We start from the raw sequence: 15,485 nt of genomic DNA, 5'->3' as shown, positions 1-15,485 counted from the left end.
ATAAAAAAGTACATAAAGTGAAATAATCCACGTATTCTTTACTTGTGGATGGATTAAAAATTGTGAGCCTTTAATGAGTTCGCCGTCATTAGATCAGATAAGGCGAAAACAATCTCTTTCGTGTATCGTCTTCATATGTCCATCTTCGTGTCGTGTAGCCACTCCCTCGTCTCAGGTCCCACTTGGAAGAGGCCCTCCTCTGAAGGTGGTCTATGCCGGGGACAGGTGGTGATGATGTGGTCGGCAGTCTGCTCAGGCTCCCCGCACTCACACGCTGCACTGTCTGTTAGGCCCCACTTCTTCATGGACGCTTTGAAGCAACCAACCCCTGTGCGAAGGCGGTTCAGGAGGGTCCATTGCCGGCGAGGTAGATCTTCTCCCTCCACGCCACCTCCAGGATCCTGGATGTAATGGTGTAGGCGTGTCTGTCCTGCTGACTCCCACTCCTGCTTCCATTCCGCTGCCAGCCAGGCTTTGGTTGTCAGATCCTCCGGGATGGAAATAAGCATCTCTTGTGCGGCCTGATTGTATGGGTGGCGGGACTTGAGTCTGCTTGGAGGTGTTGCCATGGTGGTGGTTTCATGGAGGAGGTGCCAGCTGTGTTCCTGGGCGAAAACAATAACCAATTAATATTGGAATATTTGCTGTCCCGAAAATGTAGTATTAATTGTCTACCTTGACAGCTTACTGTAAAGAATATATACACCAAAGTAAACCTCTATATGTACTTTTTTAGAGACATCAAGGAGAACGAATGTTTGCTGCTTCATTCGACGTGTTGTCGTGATCCAATACTCGTATTTTAAAAAATATGACATTTTCTTTAACTTTAAGAAGCTCATGGGTGGATGGATGAATAAATAAATGAATGCATCTGATATCTACCATTGATTTGGTTTTAAGAAGTTTCAAATTGAACATTCACAAATAACGTTAAGTACCCGAAGTACCAGAGGTGGAGTTATGATGGGGATGCATTTTCCACAGCTGCCGTAGAATGCACCCCCCATCTATCTCTGGCTAGGAAGGTCATAGAGACATGACACTCACCCTGGTTACTCATCATAGCCCCCTCAGTGTACAGTGAAAACCATGTGAAAATTGGACCACCAGAGGTGGAGTTAGGGTGGGGGTGCATTTTCAGGCAGGACGTTCAGGCCTGCTGCCTGAGAATGCACCCCCTATCTATCTCTGGCTAGGAAGGTCATAAAGACATGACACTCACCCTGGTGACTCATCATAGCCCCCTCAGTGTACAGTGAAAACCATGTGAAAATTGGACCACCAGAGGTGGAGCTAGGGTGGGGGTGCATTTTCAGGCAGGACGTTCAGGCCTGCTGCCTAAGAATGCACCCCCTATCTATCTCTGGCTAGGAAGGTCATAGAGACATGACACTCACCCTGGTGACTTATCATAGCCCCCTCAGTGTACAGTGAAAACCATGTGAAAATTGGACCACCAGAGGTGGAGTTAGGGTGGGGGTGCATTTTCAGGCAGGACGTTCAGGCCTGCTGCCTAAGAATGCACCCCCTATCTATCTCTGGCTAGGAAGGTCATAGAGACATGACACTCACCCTGGTGACTCATCATAGCCCCCTCAGTGTACAGTGAAAACCATGTGAAAATTGGACCACCAGAGGTGGAGTTAGGGTGGGGGTGCATTTTCAGGCAGGACGTTCAGGCCTGCTGCCTGAGAATGCACCCCCTATCTATACCTGGCTAGGAAGGTCATAGAGACTTGGCACTCACCCTGGTGACTCATCATAGTCCCCTCGGTGTACAGTGAAAACCATGTGAAAATTGGACCACCAGAAGTGGAGTTAGGGTGGGGGTGCATTTTTTACCTGCCATAGAATGCCCCCCCATCTATCTCTGGCTAGGAAGGTCATAGAGACTTGGCACTCACCCTGGTGACTCATCATAGCCCCCTCAGTGCACAGTGAAAACCATGTGAAAATTGGACTACCAGAAGTGGAGTTAGGGTGGGGGTGCATTTTCAGGAAGGACGTTCAGGCTTGCTGCCTGAGAATGCACCCCCTATCTATCTGTGGCTAGGAATGTCATAGAGACTTGGCACTCACCCTGGTGACTCATCATAGCCCCCTCAGTGTACAGTGAAAACCATGTGAAAATTGGACCACCAGAAGTGGAGTTAGGGTGGGGGTGCATTTTTTACCTGCCATAGACATTACACTCACCCTGGTGACTCATCATAGCTCTTTGCTTGCAGTGGGGGGTGCATTATATATATTTATATATATATATATATATATATATATATATATATATATATATAAATATATATATATATATATATATATATATATATATATATATATATATATATATATATATATATATATATATATATATATATATATATATATATATATATATATATACTGTACATATATACTGTATATATATATATATATATATATATATATATATATATATATATATATATACTGTATATATATATATATATATATATATATATATAGATATGTATATATATGTATATATATATATATATGTATATATACTGTATATATATATAGTATATATATGTATATATATATGTATATATACTGTATATATATATATATATATATAGTATATATATATGTATATATACTGTGTATATATATGTATATATATATATAAATATATATATATACACAGTATATATATATATATATATATATATATATATATATATATATATATATATATATATATATATATATATATATATATATATATATATATATATATATATATATATGTATGTATATGTATATATACATATATACATTGTCTTTATAATCTGTTTTGTCATTGATGTTAACATTGATGTTCATCAACATTTAACATTGTCACGTTATTGATGGGAAAATTCATTTTTAGACAATATGATTTGCCTGAGCGGCTAGGAGACATCAAGAGTAACAAGCGGTAGGAAATGGATTAGAAAGGAAAGATTTAAAAAAAATAAAATAAAAACTAAAAACGTTTTGTTTAACTTGGGACTTCCTGTGGGCCGGATTTTGGATGCTGGGGGGCCGGATCTGGCCCGCGGGCCGTAGTTTGGGGACCCCTGTTCTAGGTAATACAAGACCGTCTTGATTTTAAGCATTTGAAAATTGGTTGACTGCTTAACATCTTGCTTTACTTTAACACATTTAAAAACAGATTCTAACATGTAAATATTTCTCGGTGAATGATGACGTATTTCAAATGAGGTTTGCCACTAACATTTTTAAACCATAAAAAATATTGATGGCACAGATTAAATCAAATAATCAGGACAGCCTAATACAATTACAAATTACTGGAGTTTATTTTAATTTCAGCAAGATATTTGAAGAAATTTGAGAGTGAATATTGATACATACTCTTTTTTGGAAAAGATGATCTCAGCAATGTCTGTCACAGCTGTGGGATGGAGGAGAGCGAGAACCCTCAATGGGTATGTTTTCACTGTGCAATACAGTCAGGCTGTGAAATAGCAGGGCGTAGATAACATAATTATTGTAGTATATAGAGCTGTAACAGTGATAATGATGAATTATTTAAATCCGGAATTTATATACAGTACATTTAATTGCCCAACGTATCTGCCTCCTCACCTCCATCCTCTCTCACCTTAGATCTGCTGTGACATCTGTGACAGGTGGTTTCACCACGAGTGTGTCCTGAGGCCAGATGTGGATGGGGATTACCTGTGCCCTGCATGTTCATGATGAGGGATGGGGGGGTTGGAAGTATTAAACTATATTTATGTTATGACCTTCTGCCCAATATCTAATAATATTTCTGTTTATAGATGTATAGTTGCTTCTGAGAAGTTAAATTTTATTACAAAAAAGTGTTCTATTTTGATTGTCTTTGGGTTTACTTTATTTGACGTTTGACTTTGAATATTGTATATATAAATTATTTAACTATGTGTGGATTTTGTTATTTGTTTGCATTAAAAGAAATTGCATTATACCTTGTTTGATAAGAAATTATATTTCTTCTCCTCTGACCTGAAGACTGGGGACACTGTACATACCAAGAAAAACATAGGGGGTGCATTCTCAGGCAACTGGCCTGAACGTCCTGCCTGAAAATGCACCTCCACCCTAACTCCACTTCTGGTGTTCCGATCATCACATGGTTTTTACTGTACACAGAGGGGGCTATGATGAGTCACCAGGGTGAGTGTCATGTCTTTATGACCTTCCTAGCCAGAGATAGATGGGGGGTGCATTCTACGGCAGCTGTGGAAAATGCACCCCCATCATAACTCCACCTCTGGTACTTCGGGTACTTAACGTTATTTGTGAATGTTCAATTTGAAACTTCTTAAAACCAAATCAATGGTAGATATCAGATGCATTCATTTATTTATTCATCCATCCACCCATGAGCTTCTTAAAGTTAAAGAAAATGTCATATTTTTTAAAATACGAGTATTGGATCACGACAACACGTCGAATGAAGCAGCAAACATTCGTTCTCCTTGATGTCTCTAAAAAAGTACATATAGAGGTTTACTTTGGTGTATATATTCTTTACAGTAAGCTGTCAAGGTAGACAATTAATACTACATTTTCGGGACAGCAAATAGTCCAATATTAATTGGTTATTGTTTTCGCCTTATCTGATCTAATGACGGCGAAATCATTAAAGGCTCACAATTTTTAATCCATCCACAAGTAAAGAATACGTGGATTATTTCACTTTAAGTACTTTTTTATGCCGAAAGAGGCGATTTCAGCCACTTGAATGACGGTGAAATCATTAAAGGCTCACAATTTTTAATCCATCCAAAAGTAAAGAAAACTTGGATTATTTCACTTTATGTACTTTTTTATGCCGAAAGAGGCGATTTCGGCCACTTCTGTGATTACAGCCGAGTTTAGATATACTTTTCGAGACGAGTGACGTAAGCGAGTGACGTAAGCGCGCTCCCGCATCAGGGGGTGCATTCTATGGCAGGGGTGCGTTTTCAGGCACAACACCGGACGTCGGAGCACGGCGCATCAATTGAGCACGGCACATCAAGTCCGCACAGAGCAGAGCGGATCGTGCGGGACAGGAAGTAATGTACAAAATAAAACACCGGGTTAATTTTCAAAATAAAATGCACGTTTACGGCGGATCACATTTCTCTCACAGTAGAGTTTTAGATATAAGGTTATTGTGACTTTGCTATTACTGTGTGGGTTAACAAAATAATAATAATGATAATAATAACAATAATAATAAGAAGAACAATGATAATGAAAATAATAATAATTATTATTATTATTATTAATAATAATAATAATAATAATTTCAGCATTCTGGGGATATAAGATGTAGGTTATCTGTTAGGAATATTGCCATCTGTATTTAAACTTGATTCATGTTGATTATGCCTGCAGCCCAATGCCAAAAAAAGAAAGGATACAGCCCTCTACTGGCCCCTGGTCCATATTTTTGGCCCTGTATTGGGTTTCAGTTGTTTAGTCTGAGCATTAAGTGAGATAGACCATAAGTTACAACTTGATGGTGTTTTCATCAAGTTAAGGGAAGAAGGACAGATTTTCACATTGAAGTTTTTTCCATTTGGGTATTTATTTTTGTATTTTTTTTCAAAGTTCATGTTGCACTGTTCAATGTTCAATATTAATGTGCTTATCTTTAACAAAACATAGCCTAATAATACACCAGTGTTTTGTTGCTTTTCATGTCTTCCAAGCCTATGATAATGTGAATTAACTCATTATGACCATAATTAGTTGACACAAAAGAAATGGCAATCACTTTTACCTACAAAGGACACACAGCTAAGTAGTTAGCTTCCTATTAGCAAATTTAATTTTACATTAATTTCCATATTGTGTAAAGGACCAAAAAAAAAATTCCTGCCCTTTTCTGACTTTGAGCCCCTGCCCCTCTATAATCATGTGCACGTCCCTGTTGTGTACTGTATATTAGACTTAGACCAGTGGTTCTTAACCTGGGTTTGATCGAACCCTAGGGGTTCGGTGAGTCGGCCTCAGGGGTTCGGCGGAGCCTCCTCCATGGAGTTAAAGACACATCCGACTTATCGTGTAAATAAAAACTTCTCCCTATCGGCGTATAATGGATACCCTCAGACAATGTTCCCTCTAATTTTCCATCTGATTTGCAGGTTGTTTGATTGATCGATTGAAACTTTTACTAGTAGATTGCAAAGGAAGAGAATACATTATATGAAACAGTACAGTTTACACAGTACAGTACATATTCCGTACAATTGACCACTAAATGGTAACACCCGAATAAGTTTTTCAACTTGTTTAAGTCGAGGTCCATGTTAATCAATTCATGGTAATGTGTGTAAGGTGTGTAATTTGTTGTGAGTTCATGCACTGTGTTGGTTTTGTTCTTTGAACAAGGTGATGTTCATGCACGGTTCATTTTGTGCACCAGTAAAAAAACATAACTTTTTCTTGAATTGAAAAAACATTTTATTTTTCACTAAAAAAGGGTTCGGTGAATGCGCATATGAAACTGGTGGGGTTCAGTACCTCCAACAAGGTTAAGAACCACTGACTTAGACTTAGACTACCTTTTTATTGTCATTCAAATTTGAACTTTACAGTACAGATAAGAACGAAATTCCGTTGCATTAGCTCGTTGTAGTGCAGGATAAAGGAGCAATAAGGTGCAGATATAAATAAATAGATTACTGTACAGATAAATATATTGCACTTTTGCATATGCATCCACGTTTATGGATGTATGTTATATTGTCTTTATATTCCAGCGAGTTAATCCATTTTGGGGGGGAATTGAGGGGATTATTATGATGCGTTCAAGAGTCTTACGGCCTGAGGGAAGAAGCTGTTACAGAACCTGGATATAGATAGATATATGGATAGTATATAACTGTATGTACTGATATTGTACTGTATTTATCAGTGGCGGGCCATGCGTTTCCCACCTAGGCCTTCAGTGATGTCCGACTTCAATAATTACCTCTCAAAATACCATCATTTATGTCACCACATGACCATTGCTGGGGAAATACTGTACGGGAACACATTTACGCACTACTGGCCATTGAATCACCACCAACAGTGTACAAAACGGGTTATTTTCTGTCGCATTTAAAAATCAATAAACCCGCAACAGCAATTAAAACATATCTTATGTGGTAATGTCAAAATTAAAATTGCAAAAAACATATTAAACGTGAAAAAATAAAAATATCTGTACTCACAATCTGTAGAACCCATTCGAGCTTCCAGGGTTGGCCGACATAGTCTCAAAAGATGTAGTTTCTCTTTAGATATCCTTTTTGAAAATGACCTTGAAAATATATGTGTAGTCTTGTCTAATCATAAAAGATGCAGACGAGGCGTGTTGGCTGAGTTCTTAAAGTTTACTCCACAGCGTGCTCATCAAAAACATCCTGCTGCCGGCATGGCTAAATGCGGCAACTGCGCATGCTCTTCACTACTGTGGCATGCTGGGTAATGGAGTTCTTATGTTACCTAGTTCATAACATCACAACATATATCTGCCTTAGGCCATCTAGAAGGCCTTACTGACAACAACTTGTGATCTGATTGGCTAACGGAACTGTCTGTCAACTGTATGTCCCCGTTCACTTACAGTGCACGGACGCCATCATTGTTGATTCTGAAGGCTTAGGGCAGATTTGGTACAGCATGGCAACATCAACTAGCTGAATTCTGATTGGATGAAAACTCTATAACCGAAAACAGCGCTGGACGTAGCATAATATGACATTAAGAGAAAATTAATACTTTTAGATATTTAGGGAAAGTAAATTAAAAAAATGCTTTTATCTTTAATTATGATCATGATTTCTGGTTATGTTAGGCCAGCAGAGAAGGCCGTGCTGGCCCTGACGGCACACCACTGATGTTTATGCTCACCCGCAAAATTGTTGCCAGCTACTGCAGCTATCTTAGTTAGATGTCAACTGAGACTCTATTAGTCATTTTCATCAACACTGACTTAGATTACAACAGAAACAATAATGCTATAAACAAATATTATTAATATAACATTGACCAGCGATTTGTTTTTTCAAAATGTACATGCAGTTCACCAATAGCAAACAAGCTGTCATGTCTTAATATACATTTACTTGAAAATATAAACAAATGAGCATCTGACTCTACATTAGTTTGTCTTCAAGAAAGTTTTGCTGTTGATGTATGTAAAAAATGTTTTTCATTATTAACAAATATGTATCAAAATTGGAGTTTTGTTAAATAAATGTTTAACAGACCTGTTTTAAGTCTCACATGACACAGGTGTAATTACAACATGTTTGCGGAAATTATGCTCATGATATGACTTGTCATTATGGACACACTAATGCTGATGATTCCAGCACTGAACTGCTCCAAGTTCATCACTAAGTGCTAACCAACAGGTTTTTCCAGGATCCTTTGGAGCGCCTATTTAATTTAATCAGAGTGTCAGGTAGGGTTGATGATGTTTTAACTATTATACGTTCTGAAAACAGTTGATGTCTTTATATGTAATGCCTTGGGTGTAATTCTGTATTGTCTCTGTTTTCCATGTAAGACGGCTGGAACAACATTCCAGCTGTTCCAGTTCCAGGGCATCTTCCGCCGTCTGATGGTTTGTTGTGGTGTCTCACTGTGAGACCAGTAGTGTGGCGGACTAAGATAACATGGTGTCCTTCTGAGCAGTAGAGATGTCCTCTGCTGAAACTGCAGAAAAAACACCCGTTTCCATTTGCCAAACTTTCAGCCATTGTGTGTGACCACAGTTATCTTCTCACTCGGGTTGCGGGTCTACTAAAAAAGGCTTTGGTGTACATAACAGCGTCTGTAGTCTGGCAGATACTAGGGAAGCTGTCCTGTGATGTGTGATGTGTGCTGTGTGACGACAGCTACCACCTTGTAACTGTTGTGTATAGATAAGGGGAAGGAGACGGCACAACAACAGAGGATCAAGCTCAATGGGTTTTATTGAGTGCTTGATGATTACGTGGGGTGTGTATGCTACTGTGTGTTCGAATGGATGACTATGTGTAGAAATTAACCGTATGTAAATACCGTAGGGTTTGTTGGAGTGCGTGTTCTTCTAGAGGGAAGAAGCAAAGAAGTCCGAGGTCTGAGCGGGGTCGTGGGACAAGAGAGAGGCGTCTAAAAGTCCAGGCGGGATGTCGGGGATCAGGGAAGGCAATAAAGGTCCAGGGGAAAAGGTAGCAGCTGAGGTGTACCGCAAAAGCTGAGACACGGGGGCTGTGGGGAAAATGAGAGACAACAAGGAATCAGGACAAGGCACGAGGGAGACAAGCAAGCAAGGGAGAGCAGGAGGGAAGTCAGAGACGCGAAGCTTACTGTACACAGGGCTACGTTCCGACGAGGAGAAGTCAGCGGCGAGGCTCTTTATCCCGTTGTCCTTCATTAATCCCAGGTGCGTTGATTGCAGATTGCCCCTGGCTGCGGGGGCGTGTTTGGTGGCGCTCACAGTGGAGCTTCTAGGTGCTCACGCAGTAGAGGGAAAATCGGACTGCGCGTGCGCTGTAACAGTAACAGTGAAAAACATGAATTATAATTACAATTAAATACATACAGTAAATGTGTAGTTAAATGTGTCACTCCTTTATTTAATGTAAAATAACATGTATTTATTTGTTTAATTATTGATTTCATGATTAAATACATAATTTCACCATTTACTAATACTTAATTACATTTGTTCATGATCTAATGATTTGATTAATGAATGAAACAATTTTGTAATTACTTAAATATTTATTTATTTACTTAATGTTGTCCCATTTGGCCCCATGTCAGCACATTATTGACTTTATTTTACCTGTCAAACCCAGCCGTCAAAGCTGGAGCTGAACCCACTCGAAACTGTGTGGAGATGACAGTGGAGTTTTGGAGAAGCCCCCCGATTTCTGACCAGCACAGCGTCTGCTATGCACTCTTTCAGGTTCCTCGGATCAGCAATCTCACAGGACTTTAATTGGACCTCCAACATAGACACAATCAGGAAAAAGGCACAGCAGAGGATGTACTTCCTGCATCAGCTCAAAAAGGTCAACCTGCCCCAGGACCTGTTGATCATGTATTACACATCCACCATTCAGTCTGTCCTGTGCACCTCCATCACTGTCTGGTGTGGATCTGCAACCAAATTGGAAGGATTGTTTTATAAACATCTGTGCCATGCATCCATGGTTTGATTCAAATGTCCATGTCACAAACTTGCATGGCTTGTGACCTCAGGATGCAGCAGACAGGAAGACGTGCAGGTAAGACAAGCATTTTAATTATGAACACATGGGATGTATAGATCAGCAACGCGTACCGCTAACAAAGTATGTAACATAAATCAATCCTCAGCCCTGACTGCGCAGGCATTTTTATTTATTTATTTTTTTTAATTTTTTTTTGTCCTGTCCAGCTATTCAGGCAAATCATATTGTTGATGTAGATGCCCATATTGGCTGTACAAATTTACTTTACAAAAGGGGGGGGATACTTCTCTTGTTGTCTTATTTGTATTTGACTTTTTTAAATTGATTTGTAGGCAGCACGGTGGTACCGGGGTTAATGCATGTGCCTCGCAATACGAAGGTTCTGAGTTCAATCCTGGGCTCAGGATCTTTCTGTGTGGAGTTTGCATGTTCTCATGGGGGACGGCGTGGCGAAGTTGGTAGAGTGGCCGTGCCAGCAATCGGAGGGTTGCTGGTTACTGGGGTTCAATCCCCACCTTCTACCATCCTAGTCACGTCCGTTGTGTCCTTGGGCAAGACACTTCACCCTTGCTCCTGATGGGTGCTGGTAGCGCCTTGCATGGCAGCTCCCTCCATCAGTGTGTGAATGTGTGTGTGAATGGGTAAATATGGAAATACTGTCAAAGCGCTTTGAGTACCTTGAAGGTAGAAAAGCGCTATACAAGTATAACCCATTTATCATTTATATTCTCCCTGTGACTGCGTGGGTTCCCTCCGGGTACTCCAGCTTCCTCCCACCTCCAAAAACATGCACCTGGGGATAGGTTGATTGGCAACACTAAAATTGGCCCTAGTGTGTGAATGTTGTCTGTCTATGTGTGTTGGCCCTGCGATGAGTTGGCGACTTGTCAAGGGTCCGCCTTTCGCCCGAATGCAGCTGAGATAGGCTCCAGCACCCAAGCGACCCCGAACAGGACAAGCGGTAGAAAATGGATGGATGGCTGGATAGAAACCATCATTTACATTCTGTGTAATTTACAGCACCTGTAACGAGACGTCACTCTAATACGGCTTTGAGTACGTCACTCTGACTATAGCATATAGGGGCACACAGGTGAAATTGATTGGACAAATGTCGGGTTGAGAGACTGGCGGTGAATACAGTTCTAACGTAACACTTGAGCCTTAGTTTTTTGTTTATAGCTTTGTATGCAGTTAAACTCGTTTTTCGTTCACCTTGGATGTACTGTTGGACGTATATGGAATGAAGACCTTTTTGCAAATACATCTATTTTTGAGAAACTTAAGTTGGAGTCGGAAGTGCGTTTGAAAGTGCACCACCTGTCTTGGCCCAGCCCACAGCCTTTGGTTTAGAACCTGGGAAATCTTGGAAAGGCTGATACAACGGCTTATTTTCAAAACCACACATACTGGAGGAGAAACTTTGTTAGCGGGACTAAAAAAAAAAAAAAAAAATTTCTTTATTGTTCTATTTTTTTCAAAAACTGGCAGCATGTTACAACAAACGCTAGCTATTTTAGTTAGCATACTATGTAAAATGTTCGTTTTTAAATGATGTGAGTTATTTTATTTTGAAATGTAATATACAACACAGAAAAATAATGTTTACATACAGACCACTAAACACATGGTCCAACCAGTGCTTTAATGCCATGCTTCTTTCAGCGGGTAGAGGGTGGTATGCCAGAGGTGTGGACTCGAGTCACATGACTTGGACTCGAGTCAGACTCGAGTCATGAATTTGATGACTTTAGACTCGACTTGACAAAATGTAAAGAGACTTGCAACTCGACTTAGACTTTAACATCAATGACTTGTGACTTCACTTGGACTTGAGCCTTTTGACTTGACATGACTTGCTACTTTCTCCAAAACCCAAAGATTAAAAAGTTATTTGGGAGCGGCCGCTCCGTATTTTTCATTTTCTTCGTCTGTGTCTATCAGCGTGTTGTTCCTGTCAGCCGGTGTGCTCTCAGTACAACAGCCAATCAAATTAGATCTACGCTGTTTTCATCCCACAGCTCTCATCCAATCAAATTGCAGGACAACCAATGAAGAAGAATTGTCAAACAATGCGCCAGTGAGAAACTATTATGCCGAAGTTAATTTCGTTCGGGTATTAAAACTACGACTTGGTGAACAAAAAACGAATTGCCCTATGCAAATCATGCAGTTCGAATATTTTAGACGGAGACGTAACAACTTCCAACTTCGTTCGACATTTGAAGATGCACAAAGAAGGGTAAGTTTTGAATGTAAGATAACGTTTATTGACTAAGTAACGTGACTTTTATTTGCTGTGTAGTTAAATCAGTGAGGCTGTAAACTCACTGCTAACGTTATAACCATAGACATCTTATAAGGGTACGCAGCATCACGCGCTACTGCCTACAGGCGCAGACGAGACGTGGGGCCGCCATCTTGGAGTGGTGATCCGCTCCACTAGTGCAATTCATTTGGCAGGAGCAATGAACTGTCAGCACATTTAATTCATCTTACCTCACTGAATACCACTGATTTTCACGCGCTTTTTTGTTATATGTGTAGCTATGATAAAGGACACATGTTTTGGCGTGTTTTATTATTCATAGTTTTCTTAACAGTAATATAATATTCTTATACGCTATAAGTGACCAGACGTCCAAGATCAAAACTGGGAATATAATCCCAGAGAAGGGGGAAAAAACGGTCAGCTATTTTTAAATTGAAGAAACAATATGATTAGGTTATATATACATGCGTATATCCTACATAAACAATGTATGAATACTTTAGATATCTATATATCTTATAGACTGTATCTCTGTTGCTGCAGCAGCAGAGAGTTTATTCTGTCTTGACACTTTGTATTGATATTTTGTATTACATTCTTCCCTTAAATGATCATGTTTACAGTCATTGTTTTATATGTATTTTTTATGTATGTCGCTTTGGATAAAAGCGTCTGCCAAATACTTCAACATAAACATATATAAACACCTGTAAGTCTTTATATCAGCTAAAACCACCAATCTGTTTCACTGGATTCAGAATAAAACCAAATTCTGTCTTACCCAACAATGTTAGTATTTGAATATTGTTACTTGAAGACTTATTCCTGGTTACAATTATACTGTTAAGAAAGTATTGTCTTATATTTTGCCTAAAATGAGAATGCATCATAATCTGTGGCGGCTGGTGAATTTTGTTTTAGGTGGGGCTGAAAGTTTGTAAACCAAACCCATGTAGGAGGGTCATCCTCCCCCAGAAGATTTCTTTGTGATTTTCACATACAAATATTAAAGATCTTTGCTCCTTCTCAACTCTGTGGTAATATTATTTTCATAAAATACAACCAATAGTACATTAATGTTAAATCTTACTTGTGAAAAGTAATCACCCGATTCCTATTTTCAACAGTCCGCTCATTTGAGTAGGAAAACGCTGAACACCATCTTTGTTTTCTACCTGTCAACTGTCAGTTTAGGCTGCTCGCCGGCTCCTCATCACCACTTCAAGATGGCGGCCAAATTGCTCGTGTCACAGCAGCCAATGCTGCGTCTACTTATAAGATGTCTATGGTTATAACATCATTTCAAACACGGCAATATGTTGCGTCCACTGCAGTTCGCTACCTTATTCATACTTTTTGTCAAGTGTTTTTTTTTAAGCAGGGTTGCATGAGGTACCTACAGATAACGTTACGTTAGTCAATGTATCACACACAGGAACGTAACGTTAGACGGCGATCAGCATTACCGCGTATTTTAGCCACCTACAAAAACACAAACATTGTCAAATAAAGGTCAGTTAAAATGTATACTATATTAAGAATATGTGAACATATTGCATAGGGCCCTGACATCTAAAAAGTACAACTCTGTTCATTGTTTTGTTCATGTTTTTGTTATGTTTTTCATATGTACGCACACATCAACACACATTCAGTATGAGATGAGATCAATGAGATAAGGTAAGAACAGGATAGAAACTGCTGTGGAACTAGTTACAATGCAATATGCCATGGAAATACAATGTTAACACTTTTGTGCAAATAAGTACAGTTGCACTTGTTTTTTCAAATGTGTTTATTCTGTAAAGGAATGAGTTAAATGTTTAAAATGACTGGATAATAGTGCTCTTATGAAGTGCAATGTCAGCACTATTTTTTTTCCTGCAATTTCAAATGCACTTGTTTCAATAAATAAATACAGCATTTTAAAAGCATACACAATCTGTGTAAATATATTAGTCTGTGGTTAAAAAGACTTGAAAGGACTCGAAATTCAAAATGCAGGACTTGGGACTTGACTTGAGACTTTCCAGTCTTGACTTTGGACTTGACTCGAGACTTGCCTGTCTTGACTGGGGACTTGACTCGAGACTTGAGGGCAAAGACTTGAGACTTACTTGTGACTTGCAAAGCAATGACTTGGTCCCACCTCTGTGGTATGCACATTGAATCTAAAGATGCTGTGATATACAATATATCTTTATCATCCATAATTAATGTCTAATTCTTGCCCTCGAGGATAATCCAGCCTTACAGTTTACAAAGTGTTGCATCTAATTAAAGGACTTGCCATGGAAACAGCCACTGCTGCAGCAGAAGGTGTAAAACCTGTTGGGACAGGTGCACTGGGAGGTGGGTTCGGGTGAACTGTGGCTCAGGGGAGCAATAGGGACAGGCAACCGTGTGGTATTACTCAAATAAAACATTCATATCTATCTGTGAAAAAATTTTAAACCCTGTCTTGTGAGATTTGATTTCTCCTCTTGAACGACCGAGGGGATCGGTTGTTTAATATCTTTAAAAGTGTCTGACGCCTGGATTCTTTTGCGCGCTTCTTCGCACCATTGCATGTGTCACATCTCCCAAGGCATGGCAGTTACTTTGGTTTCATCTTAGCAACAGTAATACAGCATGCTGCCAACAAAGAGGGAGGAGGAGATGTGGTCGAGAGAAAGACTGAATAACATCAGAAGAACAACAAGTGTTTTTAGGGATGGCACCTCGTTTTTGAAAGATGGAAGTTGAGCCTGCTCATAATTTGCAAATGGAAAGACGATATCCTGTGGTTTACTATGGCACAACTTTCCGGATTACAACTACAGGAGGCACTAGTATTTTCTGGGGATCTGCTGAGAGTGTTCCATGCTGATGGGTTTGTTCTCCAAAGGTAAGGGCTGGTGAAACTTGGATGGATCCAAGACTGAACAGATGGTGACTTCCTAAACAGTTTTGGACTTAAGGGCCATCCA

Source organism: Entelurus aequoreus, linkage group LG04, assembly GCF_033978785.1.
Source record: "Entelurus aequoreus isolate RoL-2023_Sb linkage group LG04, RoL_Eaeq_v1.1, whole genome shotgun sequence".
In the NCBI taxonomy this organism is placed as follows: domain Eukaryota; kingdom Metazoa; phylum Chordata; class Actinopteri; order Syngnathiformes; family Syngnathidae; genus Entelurus; species Entelurus aequoreus.
This window is presented reverse-complemented; position numbering follows the sequence as displayed.